Below are 20611 nucleotides of genomic sequence, written 5' to 3' on the forward strand. Positions count from 1 at the left end.
CTCTTCTTGCCAGATAGGATGAAGACTTCGGACCCTCTTCTGGACCTCTTCTTGCCGGATAGGAGGAAGACTTCGGACCCCCTTCTGGACGGATCGGTGATACCCGGCGTGGTGAAGACAAGGTAGGAAGATCTTCAGGGGCTTAGTGTTAGGTTTTTTAAGGGGGGTTTGGGTTAGATTAGGGGTATGTGGGTGGTGGGTTGTAATGTTAGGGGGGTGTTGTATGTTTATTTAAATGCAAAAGAGCTGTTTTCTTTGGGGCATGCCCCGCAAATGGCCCTTTTAAGGGCTGGTAAGGTAAAAGAGCTGTTAAATTTTTTTTATTTTTTTTTATTTTAATCTTTATTGAGAGATACTTTGCAGGCGTAACAGGTATATGTAAACATTTCAAAATACAGAGGAGTCTGTAACAAACAGAGATTTAGACAAAACAAGCTTCAGGTAGCCAGATTACCAGCTTCCCCTGTCCATAACATTTGCAAGTACCTATGAGTGTAAAGAGCACATTGAATACCAATACACAATATCTATGTAACAAAAACCGTGCCTATATAACAATAATAGAGAAAAGACACAATCTCTCATTTTCCACCTCCTGGACCTATAAAGGCCTCTCTTGGGCTTTAAAATCTAAATTATGAAACATAGGAGGTTTGTTTAAAAGGTGATAGGGTCACTCAGGAACCCTTGACTTATAATTTACAGCATCAACATAGATCAGTAGTGGAAATGATACATATATAGGAGAAAAAATGTTATCACATTATGCCTAACCTGTTTGTGAAAAATTAAGGTGATTTTTAAGACATTTAATAGCTCAATTAATACAATTATTGTATATATGATACTATATATATCATTATAGCAGCATAACAGTACTGTATGTGAGAGACTAGCAAAGTCATTAAACAAACTTAATGTTTCCTTTTCCAAAGCCTATGTACTATTACTCAGATGGTGATTGATAATACACATATAATACAGCTCTGATATGTGATCTAGATTAGCAGGTCAGTGAACCTAACGGAACTCAAAGAGCATGCTTGTAAAATACAGTTAATGGCAAATTTTTTTCAAGAACTTGAGCTATAGTCACTCTAGTCACTGTGTACTTTTAGTTGTTCCTAATCTACTGTACAAGAGTTAACACAGCTAACATAGAATTAGACAGAAAATAGAATGACAGAAATAAGCCTCCTCTGCAAAAGTTATGGGGAGCTATGACCATCCCCAGACTAAACAGGTGAAATGACGTAGTTCTAAGGGAAATTTTTACATACTGAGAAGGGATGAATTATGCAGATTTTACTTTAAAACCAAAACTGATATTGTAACGTTAAATAATGAAGTCCCCCACATATCAGGCGTAATTGCCATCATTAGGGTACAGTAGCTATAAAGAGAAAGTCAAATCCAAGGAGTGGATTCCCATTTAGGAGTGTAAGTGTGACAGTTAGTGGCAAGGTATAGTTTGTTTCCCAGTTATACATACTGATGGGGTCTTTGCATTTTTGGAAACATATCCTATATCAGCCCTGTAGCAATATCAGCCAATGCCCATTTTCCAATGACTCTGTCTGCACATGTGGCTCCAGGCTAAACGGCTCTCATTAGCTGTAATCCGGATGATAGGCCTCATAGCTGAAAGCCACACGGGCCTTACCCAAGTACCGAACCGCACTAAGAGTGTCAACCCATGTGCGGAAAGACTAGGTCCCAATGTCCATCCGTCTACCGAAGCCTTTGCCCCAGTAGGTGAGTGACGGAGCTGAGTTTGCTTCAGTATGTAGTCATTAGCTGGGCTGCATGTTCTGCTTGTGTCAGTTTCTCCTGTCAGAATACAGTTACCAATTTGCCCCATGTGGTCAGCGCCATCCCTCTTGTCAGCCCTATCGACCATGTCCTTACTTATAGCAGTGGCGTCCTTATATATCTCGATCCGCTCAGATAGATGCAAGGCTCCCAATCCTTGTATTGGCGTGCCGTTGGAGAGGGTAGGAAGCCGTCGCTGGGGCCCCAGGGCGTCGCAGCCTCCCTCTGTCACCGGAGCAGGGACTATCTGTAGGCAATCATCGGCGTTGTCAACCACAGGTTTAGTAAATGCAGTTTGTATCTGTATTATCAATTCGGCTTGTAAAGTATCAAAGAGGCTACTGAGCTTAGCCACAAGGCAAACAGCTGACTCCATGTTGGTACAGGTAATCGCTCGTATATGCCTCAGAATTTTATGGGCCGCAACAAAGTATCTGGGTGATGTTATAGTCAGTGCGTGTCTCACTCTTTAATATAGCCACTACCTACATATATTTGTGTTAGTTTCATATGCTGCGTTTCAATGAATCGAGACAGCTCAAACGGCTGTTACTCCTGACATATCAGGACTCTGGGAGGGTAAATGAGGAGCCAGGTCTGTTATTAGGCCTCCGCTGCGGTCCCCATCTATTCCGGTCTGCTTAGCTGGAATTCAAAGTCAAACACACACAGATCCTTTCTTTGAAAATTAATCTGCAGATCAACTGTAATTTAGGACTTGAATGCTTTGCTTGGGAAACAATAGTCAGCGGATCCATCAGCTTCCGAATTCAGCTAAAGTTAAAAGCAGCCATCTTGGTCGGTGTTCGGACCCGCCCCCCGAGCTGTTAAATTTTTATTTTAGAATAGGGTAGGGCATTTTTTTATTTTGGGGGGCTTTGTTATTTTTTTAGGGGGCTTAGAGTAGGTGTAATTAGTTTAAAATTCTTGTAATCTTTTTTTATTTTTTGTAATTTAGTGTTTGTTTGTTTTTGTAATTTAGTTTAGTTGATTTAATTGTAGATAATTGTAGATAGTTTATTTAATTAATTTATTGATAGTGTAGTGTTAGGTTTAATTGTAACTTAGGTTAGGATTTATTTTACAGGTAATTTTGTAATTATTTTAACTAGGTAACTATTAAATAGTTATTAACTATTTAATAGCTATTGTACCTAGTTAAAATAAATACAAAGTTGCCTGTAAAATATATATTAATCCTAAAATAGCTACAGTATAATTATTATTTATATTGTAGCTATATTAGGGTTTATTTTACAGGTAAGTATTTAGATTTAAATAGGAATAATTTATTTAATAAGATTTATTTTATTTCGTTAGATTTAAATTATATTTAACATAGGGGGGTGTTAGGGTTAGGGTTAGACTTATCTTTAGGGGTAAATACATTTATTATAGTAGCGGCGAGGTCCGGTCGGCAGATTAGGGGTTAATACTTGAAGTTAGGTGTCGGCGATGTTAGGGAGGGCAGATTAGGGGTTAATACTATTTATTATAGAGTTTGCGAGGCAGGAGTGAGGCGGATTAGGAGTTAATACATTTATTATAGTAGCGGTGAGGTCCGGTCGGCAGATTAGGGGTTAATAATTGTAGGTAGGTAGCGGCGACGTTGGGGGGGCAGATTAGGGGGTAATAAATATTATGTAGGGGTCGGCGATGTTAGGGGCAGCAGATTAGGGGTACATAGGGATAATGTAGGTTGCGGCGGTGTGCGGTCGGCAGATTAGGGTTTAAAAAAATTTAATAGAGTGGCGGAGATGTGGGGGGGCCTCGGTTTAGGGGTACATAGGTAGTTTATGGGTGTTAGTGTACTTTAGAGCACAGTAGTTAAGAGCTTTATGAACCGGCGTTAGCACAGAAAGCTCTTAACTCCTGGCTTTTTTCTGCGGCGAGTCTTGTCGTTAGATTTCTAATGCTCACTTCAGCCAAGACTCTAAACACCAGCGTTAGAAAGATCCCATTGAAAAGAGGATACGCAATTGACGTAAGGGGATCTGCGGTATGGAAAAGTCGCGGCTGGAAAGTGAGCATTAGACCCTTTCCTGAGTGACTCTAAATACCAGCGGGCGGCCAAAACCAGCGTAGGAGCCCCTAATGCTGGTTTTGACGGCTAACGCAGAACTCTAAATCTAGGCGTTAGAGTCTTTTATAACTAGAATGCTATCTAGGTTAAGATAAGAATACCTTTTTAATTTTTTCTTGAATGACTGTGTGTATATACAGTATATATATATATATATATATATATATATATATACATACAGGTGGCCCTCGTTTTACAACGGTTCAATTTACACCGTTTCAGAATAACAACCTTTTTTTCCAGTCATGTGACTGCTATTGAAAAGCATTGAGAAGCAGTGCATTTATTAAAATAGCCAGTAGGTGGAGCTGTCCGCTTGTGTTGCAGCAAAGCCAAGCAAGCTGAAATTAATCAGTTTAACCAGACCTGAGCTATCGAGCAGATTTCAAAGGAACAAGATCTTCCTGTCTATAAATCAGTCCAGATTGGAATGCATAGAAAGAACTGTTTGCAGAAAAATGCAAGTGAAGTCTGTGTTGTGTGATTATTTTATTAGGTTTATAATGCTGTTTTAGCATTTAAAGTCTTCATTTCAAAGCTTTAAAAATAACGTATTAGGTGTTACTTATGACAATTTTGAGAGGGGCCTGGAACCTAACTCCCTCACTTCCCATTGACTTACATTATAAACTGGGTTTCAATTTACAACGGTTTCAATTTACAACCATTCCTTCTAGAACCTAACCCCGGCGTAAACTGAGGGCTACCTGTATATATATATATATATATATATACACTGCTGATACTGAATTGCAAATACTGACCCTTTATTAATCTAGGAAAATAATCTGAATAACTGTGTATGTATTTATTGCTGATACTGAATTATACTGAAGGTAAAACTGCTCCTTTAATAATCTGGGAAAAGAATCCCTTTAAATATATGGAGGCAGATCCGAAAATTTGAACAAAAAGGCAAGACTGGGATAAGGAACCTCATCTTGAAAAAAGCCACAAAACTGAAACGCGTTGATGACACTAATCGCAGATATTCCTATACCAGCTCCTCAAGTCTTGTTATATTCTAATTCAGATCGCTCTGACCTTTTTTAAACAAACCGCTGAACACGGACTTAACAACTGAACCGGTAATCAGCTCACTCCATTGGACAAAGACTGTCACGTGACCACAGCGCACGTTGCCGTTTCTCTGTTTGAGACAAAGTATACATGCTGTGAAAGGTTGGAGAGGACTATCATGCCATCACTGTACTTGTGAGTAGAGAAATCATTATCTTATAAAGGATTTCAGATTCCAGTGAGTTAACACTGCATCATGGATGTATAGTGAGAGTAGGAGAACATAAGGGTATAAATGTAGCCAGAATAAAAAAAAACTAAATTTAGGTCTGCCCACCGGAGCAACGGGACTCTCCTCCCCTTGATGGAAATAAAATTATCAGGTAGAATAATTTATGTTTTCCATCTAAAGGGGAGGAGAGTCCACGGCTTCATTCATTACTTGTGGGAACAAATACCCAAGCTCTAGAGTACACTGAATGAAAAACGGGAGGGCAAAAAAGGGAATTATCAGGTAAGGTGTCTCTCTTTTCTGGTCTGGAAGACAGGTTTGACAGGAGGAATCTCCCCTGGGGGGATAAGATCCTTGGGCGATGATATCCTGTATCCTTGGGCGATAACCTCCAGAACCCAAGGGTCCTGAACATCCTGCAACCAGACTTCTGAGAAGAGAGATAATCTGCCCCCTACTTGGTCCGGAGACCGGACGGAGGCCGCCCCTTCATGCCGACTTTGTTTCGGCTGGCTTCTTGTTCTGCTTGGAGTTATTCCAAGACTGAGCTTGTTTCCAAGTGCCCTTAGACCGATCTGCTTTCGCTGCGGGCTGTTGGCGTTGGGCCTTGTCCGCACGAAAGGCACGAAAAGTAGATCCCTTAGGCTTAACCTTCTTATCCTGTTGTAGGAAAGCGCCCTTGCCTCTCGTAACCGTAGATATGATCGAGTCCAATCCTGGACCGAACAGGATCTTTCCCTGAAATGAAAGGGATAGCAGTCTAGACTTAGAGGTCATCTCCGCAGACCATGACTTAAACCACAGAGCCCTGCGGGCTAATATGGAAAAACCTGACACCTTAGCGTTCAGGTGAACAATTTGCATATTGGCATCACAAATAATAGAATTAGCGACCCTCAAGGCCTTAATTCTCTCCTGTATCTCGTTGAGGAGAGTCTCCCTCTTGAGCATGTCAGACAGAGCTTTAGGCACCACTGACAATTTCCATGATTTTCATTTATAAATAATTGGGTTTTTGGGTCAGCAATTTTGTTACAAACTGCTGTTTGTAACTGGCCCTTTAAATGGAAAATTGCCCTGCTTCCCTGGATTTTGGAGAAGCCTATTTGCCAGCCTCCTTCCACATGACTATGGCCCCTGGAAGATTGTGCCCCTGAAAACCTATTAACTTTTGTTGGGTGTGTGTGGCCCTTTGGGAACCGTCTGGGGACATATTGTGACTTTGGTGAGCGCTAGGAGCATCCTTTTCTACGGTCCAACTTCCAGCCAGCCTGGAGGCAACCGTAACATTTGGCGGCAGCGGTGGGATTGGCGTCCTAGCGCAAGGAGCAGCACCACAACAGCACTGGTATCGTAGGAGAGTAATTGAGGGCAACGCTAGCCACTGCGCAGCGTCCCTACCTACAGCAGCATGGAGCTGACAAGATACTGGTCAGAACCATGTGAAGAGCACCTCAACCGGATCCGTCGCTATGAGGGCGCGGATTTCGTTCCAGAGGTAAAGAGGCGGCTAGTCCGATATGGTCCAGACCCTGCGCAGGAGGTAGTCAGTCGCATCATCCGGGAATTGGATACGGAGAACAAAGCGGCACGAGCCTTTGAGCGCCAACTGTGGAGTTTGAGGGTATGGACACCTGGTCTCTCTCCCCAGCCGCAGCATGTTCCACAGGGAGAGGAGAGCAGCGACCTCCCTCCCCAGCGGCAGTATGCTATGCAGAGGGAAGAGACAACCGGTCTCCTTCCCCAACCCCAACCAGAGATACCAGAGGCAGCAGGCCTCATAGACTGGTCCTGGGAGGACCCCCAGCAGGCAGGTGGAGATGGGACCGCAGTCTCTCTACCGGCCCTACAGGGATGCTGGGCAGGCGGCCCAGATCCCCAGCGACAGACCCAGCTACAGGGAGGGGAGAGCATCGACCTCCCTCCCCAGCCGGAGTGTGCCTTCCAGGGAGAGGAGACAACCGGTCTCTCTCCCCAGCCGCAGCATGTTCCACAGGAAGCGGAGAGCATCGACCTCCCTTCCCAACGGCCGCCGGAGTATCAGGAGGAGGAGGTAAGCCAATCTCCCCCTCCCCAGCTAACTCCTAACTTGGGCCCAGGGTTAACAGTGGAGATGTTAACCCCCACTGACCCCCACGTTCCCTTTGCCACTGGGCAGGACTATGCCCCAATTCCCCCAGCAGAAGAGCTGGCATCAGGACAGAGCGCTGCTGGCCTCTGCCCTACAGACCTTGTCCTTGTTACAGGACTGGCCTGCAAACCCCTCACCCCAGCAGAAGCGCTGGCACCAGGGCAGAGTGCCGCTGGCCTCTGCCCCCCAAGTACCATCAGCTATTTGCCCAGCTGCGCCAGGAAGGCCGAGGATGCTACACTTTCATCCTACAACCTGGAACTTACAGGCCAGTACTACGTATTGTGGGGGGGCTACTTTGCTGCTAACGATTATTTGTGGGTGGGTTGCGAGACTAACTTAGGCACTGACCGGCAGAAGGTCAGGTGCCTGGTTAGTCTCCCTCCAAAAGGGGAGATATGTTACAAACTGCTGTTTGTAACTGGCCCTTTAAATGGAAAATTGCCCTGCTTCCCTGGATTTTGGAGAAGCCTATTTGCCAGCCTCCTTCCACATGACTATGGCCCCTGGAAGATTGTGCCCCTGAAAACCTATTAACTTTTGTTGGGTGTGTGTGGCCCTTTGGGAACCGTCTGGGGACATATTGTGACTTTGGTGAGCGCTAGGAGCATCCTTTTCTACGGTCCAACTTCCAGCCAGCCTGGAGGCAACCGTAACAAATTTCATTTTGATTTATCAAATAACTGAAGGACACAGTAATATTTCAGTAGTGAAATTAGGTTTATTGAATTAACAGAAAATATGCAATATGCATCAAAACGAAATTAGACAGGTGCATACATTTGGGCATCCTTGTCATTTTGTTGATTTGAATACCTGTAACTACCTAGCACTGATTAATTGGAACACACAATTGGTTTGGTGAGCCCACTAAGCCTTAAACTTCATAGACAGTTGCATCCAATCATGAGAAAAGGTATTTAAGGTGGCCAATTGCAAGTTGTTCTCTTTGACGCTCCTCTAAAGAGTGGCAACATGGGGGCCTCAAAACAACTCTCAATTGACCTTAAAACAAAGATTGTTAAACATTATGGTTTAGGGGAAGGCTACAAAAACATAATTTATGCTTACCTGATAAATTTATTTCTCTTGTAGTGTATCCAGTCCACGGATCATCCATTACTTGTGGGATATTCTCCTTCCCAACAGGAAGTTGCAAGAGGATCACCCACAGCAGAGCTGCTATATAGCTCCTCCCCTCACTGCCATATCCAGTCATTCGACCGAAACAAGCCGAGAAAGGAGAAACCATAGGGTGCAGTGGTGACTGTAGTTTAATTAAAATTTAGACCTGCCTGAAAAGGACAGGGCGGGCTGTGGACTGGATACACTACAAGAGAAATAAATTTATCAGGTAAGCATAAATTATGTTTTCTCTTGTTAAGTGTATCCAGTCCACGGATCATCCATTACTTGTGGGATACCAATACCAAAGCTAAAGTACACGGATGATGGGAGGGACAAGGCAGGAACTTAAACGGAAGGAACCACTGCCTGTAGAACCTTTCTCCCAAAAACAGCCTCCGAAGAAGCAAAAGTATCAAATTTGGAAAATTTGGAAAAAGTATGAAGCGAAGACCAAGTTGCAGCCTTGCAAATCTGTTCAACAGAGGCCTCATTTTTAAAGGCCCAGGTGGAAGCCACAGCTCTAGTAGAATGAGCTGTAATCCTTTCAGGAGGCTGCTATCCAGCAGTCTCATAGGCTAAACGGATTATACTCCGAAGCCAAAAAGAAAGAGAGGTTGCCGAGGCCTTCTGACCTCTCCTCTGTCCAGAGTAAACAACAAACAGGTTAGATGTTTGGCGAAAATCTTTAGTAGCCTGTAAGTAAAACTTCAAGGCACGGACTACGTCTAGATTATGCAAAAGACGTTCCTTCTTTGAAGAAGGATTAGGACATATTGATGGAACAACAATCTCTTGATTGATATTCTTGTTAGAAACCACCTTAGATAAAAACCCAGGTTTTGTACGCAGAACAACTTTATCTGAATGAAAGATCAGATAAGGAGAATCACAATGTAAGGCAGATAACTCCGAGACTCTTCGAGCCGAGGAAATAGCCATCAGAAAAAGAACTTTCCATGAAAGAAGTTTGATATCAATAGAATGAAGGGGTTCAAACGGAACCCCTTGAAGAACTTTAAGAACCAAGTTTAAGCTCCATGGAGGAGCAACAGGTTTAAACACAGGCTTAATTCTAACTAAAGCCTGACAAAATGCCTGAACGTCTGGAACTTCTGCCAGACGCTTGTGTAAAAGAATAGACAGAGCAGAAATCTGTCCCTTTAAAGAACTAGCTGATAATCCTTTGTCCAAACCCTCTTGGAGGAAGGACAATATCCTAGGAATCCTAACCCTACTCCATGAGTAATTCTTGGATTCACACCAATGAAGATATTTATGCCATATCTTGTGGTAAATTTTCCTGGTGACAGGCTTTCGTGCCTGTATTAAGGTATCAATACCTGACTCGGAGAAGCCACGCTTTGATAGGATCAAGCGTTCAATCTCCATGCAGTCAGTCTCAGAGAAAGTAGATTCGGATGATTGAAAGGACCTTGTCTCAGAGGCAGAGTCCATGGTGGAAAGGATGACATGTCCACTAGGTCTGCATACCAGGTCCTGCGTGGCCACGCAGGCGCTATCAATATCACCGATGCTCTTTCCAGTTTTATTTTGGCAATCAGACGAGGGAGCAGAGGAAACGGTGGAAACACATAAGCCAGGTTGAAGAACCAAGGCGCTGCTAGAGCATCTATCAGTGCCGCTTCTGGGTCCCTGGACCTGGATCCGTAACAAGGAAGCTTGGTGTTCTGGCGAGACGCCATGAGATCCAATTCTGGTTTGCCCCAACGGAGAACCAATTGAGCAAACACCTCCGGATGGAGTTCCCATTCCCCCGGATGAAAAGTCTGACGACTTAGAAAATCTGCCTCCCAGTTCTCTACACCTGGGATATGGATCGCTGACAGGTGGCCAGAGTGAGTCTCTGCTCAGCGAATTATCTTGGAGACTTCTGACATCGCTAGGGAACTCCTGGTTCCCCCTTGATGGTTGATGTAAGCCACAGTCGTTATGTTGTCCGACTGAAATCTGATTAACCTCAGTGTTGCTAGCTGAGGCCAAGCCAGAAGAGCATTGAATATTGCTCTTAACTCCAGAATATTTATTGGGAGGAGTTTCTCCTCCTGAGTCCATGAACCCTGAGCCTTCAGGGAGTTCCAGACTGCACCCCAACCTAGAAGGCTGGCATCTGTTGTTACAATTGTCCAATCTGGTCTGCGAAAGGTCATACCCTTGGACAGATGGGCCCGAGATAACCACCAGAGAAGAGAATCTCTGGTTTCCTGATCCAGATTTAGTAGAGGGGACAAATCTGTGTAATCCCCATTCCACTGACTGAGCATGCATAATTGCAGCGGTCTGAGATGCAGGCGCGCGAATGGCACTATGTCCATCGCCGCTACCATTAAGCCGATTACTTCCATGCACTGAGCCACCGTGGGGCGCGGAATGGAGTGAAGAACACGGCAAGCATTTAGAAGTTTTGATAACCTGAACTCCGTCAGGTAAATTTTCATTTCTACAGAATCTATTAGGGTCCCTAGGAAGGAAACCCTTGTGAGAGGAGATAGAGAACTCTTTTCTTCGTTCACTTTCCACCCATGCGACCTCAGGAATGCCAGAACTATCTCTGTATGATATTTGGCAATTTGAAAGCTTGACGTCTGTATCAGGATGTCGTCCAGGTAAGGAGCCACCGCTATGCCTTGCGGTCTTAGGACCGCCAGAAGTGAGCCCAGAACCTTTGTATAAATTCTTGTGGTCTGAAGGTTCCCTCTTTTTTGGGAACCACAAACAGATTTGAATAAAACCCCTGTCCTTGTTCCGTCCGCGGAACTGGATGGATCACTCCCATTACAAGGAGATCTTGTACGCAGCTTAGGAATGCCTCTTTCTTTATCTGGTTTGCAGATAATCTTGAAAGGTGAAATCTCCCTTGTGGAGGAGAAGCTTTGAAGTCCAGAAGATATCCCTGAGATATGATCTCCAACGCCCAGGGATCCTGAACATCTCTTGCCCACGCCTGGGAGAAGAGAGAGCGTCTGCCCCCTACTAGATCCGTTGTCGGATAGGGGGCAGCTCCTTCATGCTGTCTTAGAGGCAGCAGCAGGCTTTCTGGCCTGCTTGCCCTTGTTCCAGGACTGGTTAGGTTTCCAGGCCTGCTTGGATTGAGCAAAAGTTCCCTCTTGTTTTGAAGCAGAGGAAGTTGATGCTGCACCTGCCTTGAAATTTCGAAAGGCACGAAAATTAGACTATTTGACCTTTGACTTGGCCCTGTCCTGAGGAAGAGTATGACCCTTACCTCCAGTAATGTCAGCAATAATTTCTTTCAAACCAGGCCCGAATAAGGTCTGCCCCTTGAAAGGAATGTTGAGAAATTTAGACTTTGAAGTCACATCAGCTGACCAGGATTTGAGCCATAGCGCCCTACGCGCCTGGATGGCGAATCCGGAATTCTTAGCCGTTAGTTTAGTCAAATGAACAATGGCATCAGAAACAAATGAGTTAGCTAGCTTAAGAGTTCTAAGCTTGTCAACAATTTCAGTCAATGGAGCTGTATGGATGGCCTCTTCCAGGGCCTCAAACCAGAATGCCGCCGCAGCAGTGACAGGCGCAATGCATGCAAGGGGCTGTAAAATAAAACCTTGTTGAATAAACATTTTCTTAAGGTAACCCTCTAATTTTTTATCCATTGGATCTGAAAAAGCACAACTGTCCTCAACCGGGATAGTGGTACGCTTTGCTAAAGTAGAAACTGCTCCCTCCACCTTAGGGACAGTCTGCCATAAGTCCCGTGTAGTGGCATCTATTGGAAACTTTTTTCTAAATATAGGAGGTGGGGAAAAGGGCACACTGGGCCTATCCCACTCCTTACTAATAATTTCTGTAAGCCTTTTAGGTATTGGAAAAACATCAGTACTCACCGGCACTGCATAGTATTTATCCAGCCTACACAATTTCTCTGGCACTGCAATTGTGTCACAGTCATTCAGAGCAGCTAATACCTCCCCAAGCAATACACGGAGGTTCTCAAGCTTAAATTTAAAAATAGAAATCTCTGAATCAGGTCTCCCCGATTCAGAGACGTCACCCACAGACTGAAGCTCTCCGTCCTCAGGTTCTGCATATTGTGACGCAGTATCAGACATGGCTCTTACAGCATCTACGCGCTCTGTATCTCGTCTAACCCCAGAGCTATCGCGCTTGCCTCTCAATTCAGGCAATCTGGATAATACCTCTGACAGGGTATTATTCATGATTGCAGCCATGTCCTGCAAAGTAATCGCTATGGGCGTCCCTGATGTACTTTGCGCCATATTAGCGTGCGTCCCTTGAGCGGGAGGCGAAGGGTCCGACACGTGGGGAGAGTTAGTCGGCATAACTTCCCCCTCGACAGACCCCTCTGGTGACAATTCTTTTATAGATAAAGACTGATCTTTACTGTTTAAGGTGAAATCAATACATTTAGTACACATTCTCCTATGGGGCTCCACCATGGCTTTTAAACATAATGAACAAGTATCCTCTGTTTCAGACATGTTTGTACAGACTAGCAATGAGACTAGCAAGCTCGGAAAACACTTTAAAGCAAGTTAACAAGCAATATAAAAAACGTTACTGTGCCTTTAAGAGAAACAAATTTTGACAAAATTTGAAATAACAGTGAAAAAAGGCAGTTACACTAACAAAATTTTTACAGTGTATGTAACAAGTCAGCAGAGCATTGCACCCACTTGCAAATGGATGATTAACCCCTTAATAACAAAAACAGAATAATAAATGACAAAAACGTTTTTTAAACACAGTCACAACAACTGCCACAGTCTACTGTGGTTGTTACCCTCCTCAAACACGACTTTGAAGCCTTTTGAGCCCTTCAGAGATGTCCTGTATCATGCAGAGGGAAGCTGAATGTCCCTGTCAGTATTTTTAGCTGCACAGAAAAGCACTAAAAAAGGCCCCTCCCACTCATATTACAACAGTGGAAAGCCTCAGGAAACTGTTTCTAGGCAAAAATCAAGCCAGCCATGTGGAAAAAAACTAGGCCCCAATAAGTTTTGTCACCAAACATATATAAAAACGATTAACATGCCAGCAAACGTTTTATATTACACTTTTATAAGAGTATGTATCTCTGTTAATAAGCCTGATACCAGTCGCTATCACTGCATTTAAGGCTTAACTTACATTAATCCGGTATCAGCAGCATTTTTCTAGCAAATTCCATCCCTAGAAATATGTTAACTGCACATACCTTATTGCAGGAAAACCTGCACGCCATTCCCCCTCTGAAGTTACCTCACTCCTCAGAATATGTGAGAACGGCAGTGGATCTTAGTTACTTCTGCTAAGATCATAGAAATCACAGGCAGATTCTTCTTCTAATGCTGCCTGAGATGAAACAGTACACTCCGGTACCATTTAAAAATAACAAACTTTTGATTGAAGTTAAAAAACTAACTATAATACACCACTCTCCTCTTACTACGTCCATCTTTGTTGAGAGTTGCAAGAGAATGACTGGATATGGCAGTGAGGGGAGGAGCTATATAGCAGCTCTGCTGTGGGTGATCCTCTTGCAACTTCCTGTTGGGAAGGAGAATATCCCACAAGTAATGGATGATCCGTGGACTGGATACACTTAACAAGAGAAAAGCTATTGCAGATATTTAAGCTTTCAGTGTCCACTGTGAGGAACATAGTGAGGAAATGAAAGACCACAGGCACAGTTCTTGTTAAGGCTAGAAGTGGCAGGCCAAGTAAAATATCGGAGAGGGAAAGGATGGTGAGAACGGTCAAAAACAACCCACAGACCACCTCCAAAGCTCTACAACATTATCTTGCTGCAGATGGTGTCAGTGTGCATCGTTCAACAATTCAGTGCACTTTGCACAAGGAGAAGCTGTATGGGAGAGTGATGCGGAAGAAGCCTTTTCTGCACACACGCCACAAATGCACATTTGGACAAGCCAGCTTCATTTTGGAAGAAGTTGCTATGGACTTATGAAACAAAGATATATATATATATATATATATATTATCAGAGTTTCACTCCACCGGTGGATTATTTATATGTATATTTATTTCACTAGTACAAGGAATATCAAGATTGTATTTTAGTACATTGACAAATAAATTTGTTTATACATATTTTTTCATTTTTTTCAATTTTTGCTTTATCTTTCTATTCTCTATGGATGATGGATATTAAGATGACATTTTAGTATATTGACATATCAATTTGTTTACATATATACTTTCATTTTGTCTGTTCTACCTATTTATTAATTTATTTATTTTTACAATATTTAGCTGCTTTTTTTTTAAACTCTTTTATTGATTTTCATATACAGACATAAGCATACAGTAACACATCTGATGGTATATCACACATCTTCAATCCACTGAAAACAGACAGTTAACTTGGTACATAGTTTAGGTAAACATCCTTACTGTCCAGTTATAGCCCCTCCCTAAACATACCATATTAATTACTTTGCTACAGTAGGCATATCACCTAACAACTTCTAAGACATCAGTTTGTCCAATTACCGGACTAAACCAAATCCTTATTAATTTTTATTATCTTTATTAAACAAACCTTAATCTAAATAATACTACATCTGACCTCCTGACATACAAATCTCCCCATCCAGGGGCATTTGTTTTGCAGATAACTAACCCAGTTCCTTACTAACCACATATTATATAGATCAGTGTTTTTCAACCAGTGTGCCGTGAGAGATCCTCAGGTGTGCCGCGGCAGACTGACAACAGTGCAGGGGTGTTTGTGAATGAATGTCAATATGTCATGTATAGTTTGTAGGAGGCATGGCATGACAGCACAGTACAGTGTTTGTGTGTGTGTATATGTATATATATATATATATATATATATATATATATATATATATACTGTGTATATATCCTGTATATATATATATATCCTGTATTAGGCTACAATGTGTGATTTTGTAGAGTTTTGGGATGGTGGTGTGCCACAGGATTTTTTAATGTAAAAAAAGTGTGCCACGGCAAAAAAAAGGTTGCAAATCACTGATATAGATACTGTAAACTCTACCATGATCCAACCTAGTATAGACTTACAGGTCATATTTAACATAAGCAACACTTAATTCTCAAAATATTCTTACACCATCAGTTTAATTTATTAATAAATATAGCAGACTCCCTTCCATCCTATTATAATATTATTATCTTAAGAATCATAGAAAGTAACTATTCATCCAGCTTAATAAACAAAACCCATCACTCCGGTCACCCTTAGACAATCAACTAGTTATAAACCATAGTTACTACACAATATCTTGGATCCAACTATCATTGTATCTGTAATGATCCTATCCAAACCTCAAATAGTGTTTATTTTGGCCTTCTCCAGACACTCTTAGGAATCTGCTTAATTTTTCCTGCAAAGTACAAATGTCTGATTATAGATTTATCACCTAAGAGAGCTAGGATGAATTGTTACTCGCTACATCAAATTCCCTTGCATTCTTATTGGTATATTCTTTGGTGTACTATTCCGATTTTAAGTCAATTATACTTCATTTACATTTATTTCCTCTATTTTCTACATGATATTAAGGTATAGGATCCTTGAGTTAATATTTATCAATAAATATCATCAAGAGGAGAGGGTGGGGGGGCGAGAGAGAAAAAAAGAAAGAAAGCATCTTGTGGGCCAATATAATTATTGAATTTTGACTATAAATTATTAGCCTCAGTTGTTGCCAACTGGCTGAAACCAAATCTGAATCTTTTAATAGAGGATAATCAAACAGGTTTTATGCCGGGTACAAATCCAGTTAAAAATATTTGTAAAACTATATTAATTATTGAATCTATATGGAATCGGAAGAAAAATAAACAAGGGGGAGGTATGCTGGATGCAGCGATACTAACAGTAGACACAGAAAGATGGTTTGATCGCACTAATTGGGAGCCCTAACTTGATACATTGAGGGAATTTGGTGATAAATTTCCTTAATATATAATGAACCATGGTCTGCAATAATAATCAATGGTGCGATAACTGAAAGATTTGCATTACACAGGGAAACGAGACAGGGGTGTCCCCTATCTCCTTTACTTTTTAATCTTTCAATAGAACCTTTGGCAATATTACTAAGACAAAATTTAGAGGTTATTTCAGTGGGAGGGCAGAAGTTTGAAATCTCACTGTATGCTGATGATCTCTTGATCTATTTAAGTAATTTAGGGGAGTCACTGCCTAAACTGCTAATAGATATACAGGTATTTAGTGCTATATCTGGGTACTGAATCAATTTAGTTAAATTGTGAGTAAGGTTCATTTTGGAGACATATTTTCTATGATCTGTTGTATAGAATATTGTAACAGAATAAGCGAGCATAATTGATTCATAATCTAGTTTCTACATAAATTTAATTCAAGGTGTCTATAGAGGTAACTAATCAAGAACTAAGGAATAAATATAATTTTTAATTGTTACGTATATACATTTTATTGGTTGGCAACTGCTAAGATAAATTTAAATAACAATTTTGTAACCTGGTATATACCAACATCACATCGATGCCTTGTGTTATTGGCTTACTCATGCATGGCTATTTCTTCAAAAAGAATGAAGCAAATTAGATAATAGAAGTAAACTAAAATGATGTTTAAAATAGTATTCTCTATCAGAATCATGAAAGAAAAATTTTAGGTTTCATGTCCCATAATGAATAGTTAAGTGAAAAATGCATTCAGGCATTTAGGTAATCATCATCAATACTGAATTTATTAGCTGGTTTGTTTTACTTTCTCTTTGGCTCAGTATTTACTTCTTCGCAGTTATGTGAAAAATGCTCACAATACCCCTGTATTTTGTGTAGATTTTTTATGCATTTTAAACAGAATGATCCCCAGACAAAAGAGTCAGGAGTGGTAGGGTTGAGAGATCACCTTCAGAAATCCCCTTTAGATTAAACCTATGTAGTTCAATGGGGCAATGCCTAATGCTGGAAATAATAATTGTATATAAATATAGAAATGTATAGAAACATTATATGGCACACTTGCACATAGTGTTGGAGAAGGTCACAACAATTATTGAAAAGGAAAAGGTTGTGAGAGAATCAAAATAAAACAACATTTATTAAGGCGTTTTAAAAATACAGGACTAAACTGTCCCATAATAAAAGGTTAAAACGTCAAATTTGCAATGCTGCCTCCCTGCATAGCTTGAGCGATCATACCATTATTGTGAGAAATTCGCTATTAAATAACTCCAATGAGGATCAGCACAAAATGGGTAATTATCCCCACCAGCCAGTGTACTATGAGTACAAAAGATTCCTAATGTACTAAAATGCAGACAGGCTTAACTGATCTTTCATAGTACTACTGGTTGGTTATTTAAAACCACTGGGTATTCTCGTGCTGCATCTTTAAACAAAAGAAGCAATTAGAGCGGTTTATAATGCCTTAAAAGGCCAACACAATTACCAGATATATGGACATGCAGGAAGGCAGTGTGAACACCTGACGCGCGTTTCACCACTGCTTTATCAAAGGCGCCGACCGCCTTGTTCCATGTATCTTTAAAAGATCACAATCCAATCGGATCTGTAATTCTGACCTCTGGGAAACAATATATATTTATTAAAAAAATCATCTGCTTCTCAATATTTTTGCTTACTTTGATGATGGATAGAAAATGAAAAATAACTTCTAAGGGCAAGATTCATCATAAGGCGAATGCCCTGAACAATTGCAGGCTTGTTCATTTGAGCCTGCAATAGATATTTATGAAGCAGCGATTTAAACAAATGCTGCATAAACCATCTCGCCAATTCGGTGTTTGAAAGTTACCCCAAATTCATTCAACAGGGTGATTGACAAGCCCTATAGTTACGCAATTGGTTTCTCAAGGGTAGGGGGTTGGCATTGCACGAACATTCGTGCGTTGGTAAATATGGGGAACAAATGCTGCTTACAATCTGTGATCAAATGCAGACAGGCTTGCAACATGTGAATCCTGTCTGTTCGCAGATTGATAAATCTTGCCTTATGACTAGGAACTCCACCTTCTTGTAAGGCTGAGTGATTCCACTCATGTGTTTCTAAACAATAAAGCTGTTTTAGAGTACAGTGGCTCTCCACGACCTCTATGATGAATGACAAGCCCTGCTCTCGGGCAGTTAGTTGAGTGAGAGTAGGGTTGCCACCTTTCTGTAAAAAAATACCAGCCATACTCATTAGCATATATTTACAGAATTATACAGCATAACTAAGGAACTAAAACTGCTAGGACTTATATTAAATAATCATTGGTTTACAATGACGTTCTATAACACTTAGAAAATATTTCTCAATGTTATCATCTTTATTTTTTCATCTATTCTTCAATTTCAACTTTGACCCGAACCTTAAAATACTGTCCGTGTCAGTAAAATACCAACTGTCAGTAAGTGACAGTAAGAGCAGGGACTTCAAAAACACTTGTTTATGAAATGCACCTCACTTTCCCCCAATATGGGTAGGGATGTTCACAGGCTGGGAACCTTGTTTGTTGTTAAATGGGGCGCTTTTTAATTCACTTTCTAAAAAAAGGCTTCAGTTTCAATCCTATCCCTTCTTCATTGTCACTACTGTTTATGTCATTATCTGTATGAAAATATTCAATATATTTGTAGAAGCAGGGGATATGTACATAAAACGCATATCACAGGAACACCTTGATGCTGTTTTTCTGTAATATAGAACTTCTGCAATATATATTTAACTCTTTCTTTTCTAAATAAATCAGGGTACTAATTATTCAAGCTTGGCAACCAGTTCACAATTTGCATTTTACAACTGAGCTAATAACTTCTTAAAATGTAAACACAGAAAAAAAGAATTTGACGGTAGATAAGAACCAAAAAGGCCAATCAAGTTTACCCATATTACATGTTACTTTTTTCTTATGATAGCCTTATGCATGTCCCAGGCATTTTTGAATTCCTTTACAGTTTTTGGGCCGATTTATCAATGTCTGTCCGTCATGATACGCTGTAGCGTATCATGTTCATGTCCGCCGCTAGCAGGGGGTGTCAATCAAACAAATTGTATAGGATCGGGCGGATTGATGCCCACAGCCTTAGAGGCAGCGGACCAGTTAAGGAGCAGCGGTCTTAAGATCGCTGCTTCATAACTGCTGTTTCCGGCGAGCCTGAAAACTTGTGCTTAAACGGGCATCAGGAGCCATTCGGTCCTTGATAAATCGGCCCCTTTGTGTTTACCACCTCAAATAGAAGTTTATTCCATGAATTCACCAATCTTTCTGTAAAAAAAAAATGCTCTCTCAAATTCCTCCTGAATCTGCTAGCCTCTAACTTTAGATTGTGACCCCTTGTTTTGGCATTTATTTTTTTGTGGAAAATGCTTTCAACTTCTACTTTATTGAGTCCCTTTATATATTTATAAGTTTCTATCATGTCACCTCTTTCCCTTCTATACTCTAAACTATACATATTTAGATCATAGAGTCTTTCTTTGTACATTTTATATTTTAGAACCTATACCATTTTAGTAGCCCTCTTTTGGACAGCTTCTAGTATATTTATATATTTTCTGAAGATATGATATCCAGAACTGTACACAGTATTCCAGATTTGGCCTAACTAATGATCTGTAAAGTGGCATAAGAACCTTGCTATTTCTGCTACTAATACCTCTCACAATGCAACCAAGTATTTGACTGGCCTTACTGTCTGCACTACTGCATTGTGTACCAAATTTTAAATCATCTGAAATAATAATTCCCAAGTCCTTTTCTTCTTTAGTTACAGTCAGTAATGTACCATTGAGACTATAATTGGCCTTTATGTATACTTAGAAAAGAGAATTCAATTATTATTATAAAAAATAATAGTCACAATTGTTTACTAAAATATGTGCTTTCTATTACTGTTTATATGCTCTGACTTCTGGTAGTTAAACATTTTTTTGGATTGCAGCACAATTACTACTACACTTGATAAAGTGGGAAGAAGTAAAATGGTAGGAATGGGTTAATCCAAACTATATTATTCTTTATATTGTTCTGCATTTATTCAAAATGTTTAGAATTTCCCTTTTAAATTCCCAGATTGTTGCTGTCCTTTTTTAGATAAAGCTATGTACCAGGATATGGTTCAAGGGTTCTATGTATGCTATATTTCTACCAATTATTATGATTTATAACTGACGGGCACAGCTGTAGTTGGTTTAATTGTACTCTGTTTTCCTGTAATA

At 40.8% G+C, this 20611-nt stretch overlaps 1 protein-coding gene across 4 annotated transcripts in view; it reads right to left on the bottom strand.

Annotated features, from left to right (window-relative positions):
• LARS2 (leucyl-tRNA synthetase 2, mitochondrial) overlaps window positions 1-20611 on the bottom strand; it is a 515565-nt gene that overhangs the window by 349133 nt on the left and 145821 nt on the right. The window lies entirely within an intron of this gene.

This window comes from Bombina bombina, chromosome 5 (genome assembly GCF_027579735.1).
Source record: "Bombina bombina isolate aBomBom1 chromosome 5, aBomBom1.pri, whole genome shotgun sequence".
NCBI lineage: Eukaryota > Metazoa > Chordata > Amphibia > Anura > Bombinatoridae > Bombina > Bombina bombina.